The sequence below is a fragment of the Anser brachyrhynchus genome (assembly GCF_964034855.1).
Source record: "Anser brachyrhynchus genome assembly, chromosome: 4".
Taxonomy (NCBI): Eukaryota; Metazoa; Chordata; class Aves; order Anseriformes; family Anatidae; genus Anser; species Anser brachyrhynchus.
In genome coordinates, this window is record NC_137698.1 from 46,038,340 (window position 1) to 46,047,966 (window position 9,627).

Below are 9,627 nucleotides of genomic sequence, written 5' to 3' on the forward strand. Positions count from 1 at the left end.
CCATGGGCCATTGGGGATTTTCTAAGGCTTGTGATGTCTTTCCATTTTCATTGTATATTTCTCTCATTCCCATTTTTTCTATCTTCCAGGCACTGCATGTTAATCAAGACAAAATTGGGTTAATACCTTTACCCTCAGTCCAGAGAATGACAGTCAGCCGACAAACATTTCAATAGATGTGACAACTCCCAGGCTTAAATTTAAGCAGGTGCTGAATGCTGACTATAGGAAAATACTTCAGTGTTCCCGGCCCAGCTCATATTTGAACATTCCTTCCAAGAAAAACCTTCATAAACTTTGTCAGACAGTGAAACAATAAACTACCACACGCCTTGGACACTTCCTTGACTTCCATCCCTTTTTTTAGATAATTTCCAAAAAAATGTGTATTCTCTTCCTGTAGTCAGTACACGACAAGCTTAGAGCAAGTTGGCTAAAGTTTGTTCAGGCTGGGGAATACCAAAATGAGGCTCAGAAGGGTGATATGGCTACAGTCTCTGTTGCTAGATCCATCGTCAGCTGGACCAGCCCCCTCCTCATGTCCTGTACACGCAGCTTAATTGGCCTCGTTGCTCCAAGAAAAGGCAGCAGTATTGATTTACTGCACTGTATAAATGTGTTTATAGCTTGGCACTAGCACACTTACACTCACTTTTTTCCAACATAGATTTCAAATAAGCCCTTTGCTCAAATGAGTCTATTAACTTTAAAGTGCCTAAAGCTAAACTCAATTACAGGAGGCAGGCTTTGGGGGCTGCAGCCCAAAACAGCTGGGGATGGCTATTGGAATCTTCTGTCAGTGACTGTTTTTGGGGCATTGCTGGTGGAAAAATAATTAATTAAGTAAAAGCAAGCAGCATACATTGCTCCAACTGAGCTGCCTGTTACTTCGGCTGGTGCTCAGATCCACCTGACTCCTTGGGCTTGTTAGAACAGCTCTTGATTTCAGCCAACAAGAAACTAGAATATAACCCATTCCTTCCTCTTTTTAGTAATTTTGAATAGTCATATTTCCCTGTGGGTGGGGAACAAGGGGATCAGCAGCCCTAAGAGATGCTGGGGGAGCCATGCCTCTGCATAGCACTGGAGACTTTAATGCCTAACAGCAATTTGCAGCCCAGCAGGGATAGTTAATCAAGCAGAAAGTTTTAGAAGACCCCTAAGTGCAACCTATAATTACTTATACCTGCTCCAGATGAGTTCTCTCCAGCTAAGGAATAATATGGCATTCTAGTTGCAAGTAAGTGTTTGACTATAACTGTAATACTAAAGGAACACCTTCCTACTTGATGAGAGAAAATATTTGAAGAGAACAGAATTAAATTAAGGTCAATAAATAAAATTTAGGATGACTGCCAGAGTAGAAAATTTAAGTAGAAATGCCTGGGGATGCCGCCTGTGCTGTGAGAGTGTAGAGACAGGGCATGGCAACTGAAAGTCATGACATGAGCTTTTACTTAGACATATGCAATGAAACTGGTACATTGTATGTGGGAAGGCACACAGAACAGACAGTTGTCCCGTATTAAAATTTATGCATATTTCTCAGGTAGGTGTGATCTGCATAGCTTGAAATCCTAGCTCCATTTGAACTAATGGAAGTTTTACAGTTTAACATAAAGACATCAGGGGACACTCATGAATCTGGCTGATATTTTTCTGTCTCATCCCCAGCATACAGTCCCTTAAAAATTCTTCAGACTTAGAAGCACTGCTTTTGCACATTTCTGCAAGATAGAACATGATCATTACTGGATATCTGCTTTGAAAACCTGCTTAAAAACAAAACAAACAAACAAAAAGCTCTTTTTATTTTATTTTATTTTTTTTACAATTATCCCTAGTATCTCAAAAGAAAAGCACTTCTTGCTGGAGGAAGAGAAAAATAGACAGACTTGCTATGTAATAAGAACTAGATTTGTTTCTGTGCTGTGTTTTATTTTGCTTTTTTTCCCAGGGAATTTGCTCATAGTTTCTGGTGGGTAATGAGGAAGTATCTCCTGATCTGTAGCTGTCTGGGGAATTCCTTTTCCAGAGGAAATTTTGAGCACAACATTATCACAAGTTATAGGCTGATCTGAGAATGCACGGCTGCTCTGTGAATTGGGAACTGCTCTCTTCTCAGCCTGCCATCCATTACAAGGCGGTGCCTGCCCACTGCTTTTTGTGCCAGTGTGTTGTTTGTGTGAGGACCGAAAAAAAAAACCATCTATGTGCCACGGTCAAGAAGTGATGCCCCATTCCCTCCGGAGCCTGGCTCACGTTGCCCTGTTTCTGGATGGCAGCCATCAGAAAGAGCTGCAGACATTATGAAGGGATACAACTTTTAATTAAAAATTATAATGTGCTGGTGTCACACTGTGATACAAATTGGACTTGCAAACTTCAGCAAAATACCTATGTTTAGGAAATGCATGTTTTCAGTGCAATATTTCTTGGACCCACAAGATTTATAAAATACTAGGCTACATAGATGTTTGTTGAAATTAAAGGCATTGTGATGAGTGAAAATGCACTGAATCTGCTTCATATGACATTCAGACACCTCATTCCATGTACAGATAGATGTTACTCTCCAAAACAAAGGCACGGAGATATACTAGTCATGACCCACGCAGTTTTTCCCTGGAGACTTCCGTGTGCATAAAAGAAGAAATGAGAGCAAGAGAAGCTAGGAGAGAGGAAATAGTCCAAACAGGCTCCGAATGGAACAGATATGGGGAGAGGAGCTGCAGGAAACTCAGTGGGAGCAAGCTCGAGGGCTGAGCCCAGGTGGAGAGAGACCTGGAGCTGCGAGCAAGAAGCCATCTCCCATGGTGTTGGGGTGTGCCTCCTCCTGGGCCTGGGGAGTGTGTCGGTTTTAGGTAAGCAGGGCTGCTTCAAAGATACCCAGCAGCAATACCCATTTTTCTGTTTAACACAGAATATATGGAGACCCCTGTATTTTGTCCAGCCACTTTGATTACAGCACTCACAGCTGACTGGCTGTTGCTCCATGGCATCAGCCATTAGGCAGTGCTGACAGACTCATGTAGTTATTTGTGTCTTATCAGGAAAAAAAGTGTCTATTGCCACTCTCCAGATATGCTGGAAGGCTCAAGAAAACAGACATGGAGAAAGAAGCATCCATGGCTACCGTCCTACTTCTGTTCATGTTGGCTTTTGCATTTGTTCAGGTTAGGCTGCTGCCACTTCATGGTGCACTTCATCTGCTGGAATGACACTGGAGCTGTCTGTGTTTATCTTCTGCATTTGCATTTATATTTGTGTTTATATTTGTTACTTTTATATTTTGGAAAGGCTATCCACTGTGATTTTTGCTTTCACCTGACTGGCCCCCTTTGCATGGTAAGTCTCTTCCAATATTTCCCATAGTGTTTCAGAGTACACATTTGAGCGGAGGAGGTTGCTACACGAGTGGGGAGACCAAAGACTTCAGGAGAGCTCTGTAGTTGGCTGGGGGGTCTTAGGGAAATTTCTCTCTCAGTTCTTTATATACAACCTCTTATAGCCATAAAGCTGGGATTTGTCTATTTTTTAAGGCCGTTGGACTCTTAAGTGGGGTTTCCTTCTGGTTGTTTTGTGTTTAAGATCAGAAATCATGAGACTGGGATGATATTTCTTTCAGTTTACCACAAAAACAATCAGTGAAATGTTTTCACACATTTTCTCTTGCTCCAAAGGAAGGAAATAAATGTTGTCTGCTGCAATTCAAGCACTCTAGAAAGGACAGACAGACCTTGATGATGTAGCAGCCCTGGGTAATCAAAAGAAAAATCTGTCCTGCTCAGCTGAATTGCCTCATGAAACACAAATGCCAAAATGCTGTGACCTTCATGAAGTTGGGGCCTCCTGACAGCACACGGAGATTCCTTATATTCCTTCATTTGCAGTTTTCTGCAACAACACTGCAGCGACACTGCAGCAAACAGAGAACATCGGACATCCCTGCTATGCACAGGGTGACCAGCAGATATCAGGTCCAACAAACCCAAACATAATCAGCCTCAGACACAATGTGAATAGTTGTGATGGAAGCTGAATCCTTCATTTGCTCTTTGCGTTTTCTGCCTTTTCTTTGGTTTTGTTTTTCTCTCTTCCTTTGCAATTGTCAAGGAAGCATCTGTGAGTTTTATTAAACAAATGTTACACATTAAAAACCCATTGCTGTCTGCCAGAAAGGAAAATGGCATCTTATTTGAAAACAATATGCAATTGTTATTGCTGTCTTGTTGCAAGTTACGCCCTTGAAAAATGATAGGGACTTATTTAGTAGCAACTGATGCTGAGGAAAGCACTATAACTAAAGCATTAACTGTTGCATTATCTTTGGGAAATACAATACCCAATTTCAAACACCATAATACAAATATGCTCGGTATATTGTACTCTTACATAAGTTTATGATCACTTCAAGGAGAAAGTACTTACAGGACAGAATAACAACATTTTTCCATGACGCTTTTGTCTGCTTGTCTCAGTGTTGCAGCCAGCAAATGTTCGCTCTGGCCAAATGCACCGAGGTACTGGGATAGCGTCTGTCTGGTAGACATAGCGTTTTGTGGTCATCACTCGTATTTCATTTCATGCACAGGCCTTGGGACAGTAAAGGGGACTTGGGTCTTGATCTGCCATTGCATCTATCAGCACTAACTGATTTTATTGGCAGGCTGTGTGCAAATGTTGCAACACCATCCTGGAGTATGCCAGCAGGGCTAATGCTGACATGCCATGACTAGAAGTACAATTTTTACCTTAAGTAGGTACCCTCAACATCTATACATATATATATATATAACGTATACATCTATACATGTACATATAATAGACAGCAACTTCTGAGGTTTTATTGTTCTTTTTTTATGTTTCCATCTGAGTGTATTTTGTATCCCCTTTTATTTTACTTCTCTTTTTTATTTTTTTGCTCAATTTTATTTTGTATTTTATGCTGTGTATAATTCAGATCACTACTAACAGATTGTTGCAAAGCAAATCAGGAGACACAAAAGCAGATCATTCGTCAGCAGTGGCAGAAACCACTTGGAAACCTAGCCTTATTTTCTGCATGTGGTTAAAGCCTCTCTCTCAGCAGAACTTATTTACTATATTTCAGTTACCTGCTATTTATTCAACAAATATTTCATGTTATTGAATTTAATTTTCCCCTCCTGCTTTAGAGAAAACATATAAAAATATTTGTATGATGAATTATGGGTTTTATAAATACTGGATAATATAGTACATAAAGAATTGTGGGAACTAGTGTAAAGTTTTTATCCATGCTGTTCATTCAAGTGGGTTGGATCCATAATTCAGAAGAGGTGAAAGCCCTGATCCAAGTAGAATTTTATTTTTAACTACAAAAACAGTAGCATAATCAGTATTCAAAAGGAGAAAAGAGCTCTGAAAAAAAGCTGTAAGAGTTTTAGCCAAAAAAAAAAATTCAACTTCCACACCTTGTACTAATTGTCCTGTTACTACAAGTCCAATGAACTTGTTCATTTAATATATATATATATTACAATTTAACATATGAATTATTTGACTTATGATTTAAAATTATTTTAGTTTTTTTAAAAAAATCTGACCTTGGACAATGTGATTTTTCTCAGTAGCAGATCAAATCTTTGGAATTCCAAAATGTCGCTACATGAAACGCTCCCATTTCCTTCTTCCCTCCAGCTCCAACAAGTTGATGCACATGGTGATTACGGTGCATTATTTTCATTGTGCCAATTGTACCAAACCACTCCTTTCTTAGAGTAGAAACTATCGGATGAGGCCCAAAAACCTCCACCTGCAGAACAGAAGAACATGGTGAAGCTGAACAATGAGGGTTACAGCAAAGTTTCACCTATGCAAAGAACTCTGGAGATGCTCTAATGATATTTTGGTACCTTTGAAACAAAGCCCTGAGCAAATGCAACCCTGTGGCCACAGTCTGGGAATGATGGTAATGTAAATAGGAAGCTCACACTGACATGCCACGTAGTATTAGATAGTACATAGAACTGGCACATGGTATTTACTGCCAGCCGAAGCATGGTTCTCATGTCATCATTAGGAGTACAAGCACTATGCTGAGCCCCAGTCTCCACTTGGCACCCTTACAATTGCTTACTCTGTAACAGCCAATGGTTCTGTGTGCAAAGAGCATTTATTCTTTTGGGACTTGGAGATGGTCTGAAGACCATGCAGGTACATAGTGAAGCGTTCTGCAGGCTGAAACCCCTCAAAAATCTTTTCTCAGGGAAGGTGATGTGAATGCTCTGGGCAGAATCAGGGCACGTCACCCAAGCAGAAAAAAACATACTTATTTTGAATATGGCAGCCTTGGAGTGGAGGAACCTCTCCAGTATTGGACTCCAGAGCTGTAACACAGAGGCTGCAAAGTGTGCTGCTTACTGAGGTATCAATGCTACGTGATTTGGCCAAGCCAAATTTCGAAAGCCTGAAAGCCAACATCCTAGGCTCCCATTGGCAAGGAAAGAGGTTAATGCATCCATCATATATAAAAAGTGTCTGTGAAGAATTTGCCCGTGCCCTCCCACTGGTGAGAAACTCCAGCATTCATGGTATAGCAGCTGATGTCATTACATCACATAGACAGTGACTGAAACTTGTGGCAGTGCTAGCTTGTTATTATTAAGACTGATTGAAGCCTGTGGCAGCTCTGGTTTGCCAGCAGATTCCCATCCGTTTTCAGGTGGGAGCAAGGAGCACAGAGTGCTGGCTGGCCACCCAGCGTGTCACATCTCACAGATTCCTGCACTTACGTGGGCAGTGGAGTGATCAATCACTGGGAAAAGCTTCATTTTGCACCTTCCTCAAGAAATTGGTGAAAGGGGGATTCTGCCTGTTATGCCTGGTGTGCAAAGCGCTTTGCAAAGGTCCATTGAAGACACCTCATCACCTCTGCCGTAACACCTCATAGTCCCTCGTTAGCTCTTCCCTTTTTACAGTCTTGCAGGTGAAAAGGTCTGCCTTGTTTAAACACCCCTAAGGCTACCAGCAAGGAAACATTGAACTGTACAAGAAATCACTAGAATATAAAAACAGATGCATGTGTTCGTCTTGGGGATAAGCACGTTATGATACGGGGCTAACTCCGTTCCTGTTTCAGTTAATGTCAATGCAAAGCGATCCCAGCACAGCCAGCAGATTTCTGAGTTTATGCCAGGCTTGCGGAGAGCAGCATTTGTCTGAGAATTACTGTCAGGCCCCTCACAATCACATTTTCACTTGTTCCAGTTGGGCTGGGTCTTGTTGACAATCCCCTGGGCTTCAATTTGGAAGAAATGTCTTCATGTTTGACCTTGTATCTCCAATGTCATATGTCTGCCTGCCTCACCCACACGCTTTGCACTGACTCTGTTCCCCTTTATTTGAATTTCATATGATGTAAGCTGTAGTAGCAATGGCTGCTCTTTTTTTTTTTTTTTCTGCTTCACTTTTGGCTTAGAGCATTCTCAAGTGCTCCCCAGTTTTTGTTTCTGCATCTACACTGCTTTTATAAAACTGCCTCAGCAAATATGGGTGACCAATAAAAGGTATGCTTCCTTTCACCCTCAGCTGCTCCAACCTGAATTTTCAAAATCCCTTTGGGCTGAACAAATACAGAAGATTTTATGGACAATTTTCAAAACATTCACAGCTTTTTCATATGTGAAAACAGAAAGTCAAAGTTTTATCTGAACCTAATCCAAATGCTCTGAAAATTTTCGAAGATCTCATGTGTACCTATGCAGATACTTTTCTTACACTTGCTGCGAGGAGGGGACAACTCCTGGTAGTGGCAGTAGCTAGTGAGTTAATGTGCTCTCCCTGACCACTGGTAGAAGACATGCCATGGCTAAATAAATTGATGTCCATTTAGTATTTAACTATGTACTCATAGTAGCAGAACCAACACATGGCTACATATAGGTGATTTGTGGTGCACAGCTGAAGCAATGAGTGTCCCTCAATATATTGTTTTTAAAACTTTTGTATTCCAATGAGTCATTAGATATTTGATGATCTCTAATTTTTGGATGAGAGTCCTCAGGGTTACAGGGTCACATGAAGATTAAAAGTGAGACAAACGAAGATATCTCTCTCACACACACACACACACAAAAACCTGGATCACGAGTTCCCCAGAAAGGCACTGGGAGTGACAGACATTCAAGTCTGAAAACCAGTGTCTGAGAAAGGCAATAAAGAGGCAAGAATGAAGGGCCACCTTGACAAAAAAATTACCTGGCATGTTTTGAGTCTGCTGTGATTTGTGATTTTTTCCATCACATTTGAGGGGGAAAAAAAAGAGAGAGAGAGAGAGTGGAAAAAGAAAAATAAGTTAGGTTATTTCAGTGTAAGCATGTTAAATAACTGGCATCTTTCCTGAAAACTTGTAAAATGAGTTGTAGCTCCACACAATTAAGTTGGCTGGGTTATAGTATCCTGCAAAATTAGACATCTTTAATGGGAGTGTTGACAAGTTCTTCAGTGTAGCAACAAAGTGGTGCCCACTCAAAGAACGAAGCAAAGCTCCTGGGAAGTAATTAAAGAATATTTTGGTCAGCTTGTGATGCAAATGTGATTTTTTCAGGTTACACAGAAATAAACTGGAAACCCACAGAACATCAGCAAAAAAGACTAAAGTAACAAGACTGACTGATGTTTGTCCAAACGGGCCTGAAAGGAAAGGGAAAGGATGGGGAGATATGACAGGAAGGTTTCAGCGTTGCTGTGGTTCAGGAAAATCTCTCTCCTCTTTGTCCTTTTAATTTTAGATTTTTACAGTCTGATGATGGAGACAAAGCTAAGACACCTTTTCATTAACTTTAGCTCTTTCTCCTTCATCTGGAAAAAAGACACTAATTCAGATTCACATTTAACTGATGCAGAGCCTTGTTACAGAACAGAATTTGCATTATTGAAATGTGCTATTTTCACTAGTCTGTAGCTATATTTTGTTTCAAGACAAGCTTTTCTTCATTGCTTTTTAATGGTGTTACATATCATAGTCTGTTCATTACATAGACCATTTCCTATTCATATTACTGTGAATTAAATTCAAGTAATTTCAGTGAAATCAACAGAGACCATCTAGATTTCAACTGATTTATCTGATGCAGAAATATGGTTTTATACTGTAATCTAGCTCCTCAAGTTCACTAATGACCTAATGAAATTTAGAAAAGCTAAGTGCAGTAATTCCCAAATTAAATGCATCCTTTTTTTTCTGCTAACATGATGAAATAATGATGGTCAACAATAATATTGAATAAATATATCCAAGAGTTAACACTCTCCTGTGTTCCTTTCATACTTAGCTAGATCAATACTTCCAACAGTTCTTCAATGGTGTTACTACTTTGTTTCAGGAAGAAAATTTAATGCAAGAATGCCAAGAGGAAAGTAAGGTTTTAAAATCAATATGTTAATTGTTGAAGTCCATCTAACAAAGCAATCTTTTAGTTATTTTGTCAACATGGTAAAATTAGGAGATAGCTGGTGTTCAAGGGGGAAACAGTCAAACTCTAAATCAAGACTTGAAAAAAAGACTTGAAAAATCAGGAGACATAAAGTACAGGGAGGAAGAACCAAGTCACAAACTCTCTTCTTTGTCCATGAAGACAATTC

At 40.1% G+C, this 9,627-nt stretch overlaps 1 long non-coding RNA gene across 1 annotated transcript; it reads left to right on the top strand.

The window, feature by feature from the left end:
• The first annotated feature begins 802 nt into the window (after positions 1 to 802).
• Positions 803 to 4,190, top strand: LOC308194987. Its single transcript, XR_013951118.1, has 3 exons — positions 803 to 2,864; positions 3,054 to 3,348; positions 3,684 to 4,190. It is a non-coding gene; the product is annotated as an uncharacterized lncRNA (long non-coding RNA).
• Positions 4,191 to 9,627: the final 5,437 nt, after the last annotated feature.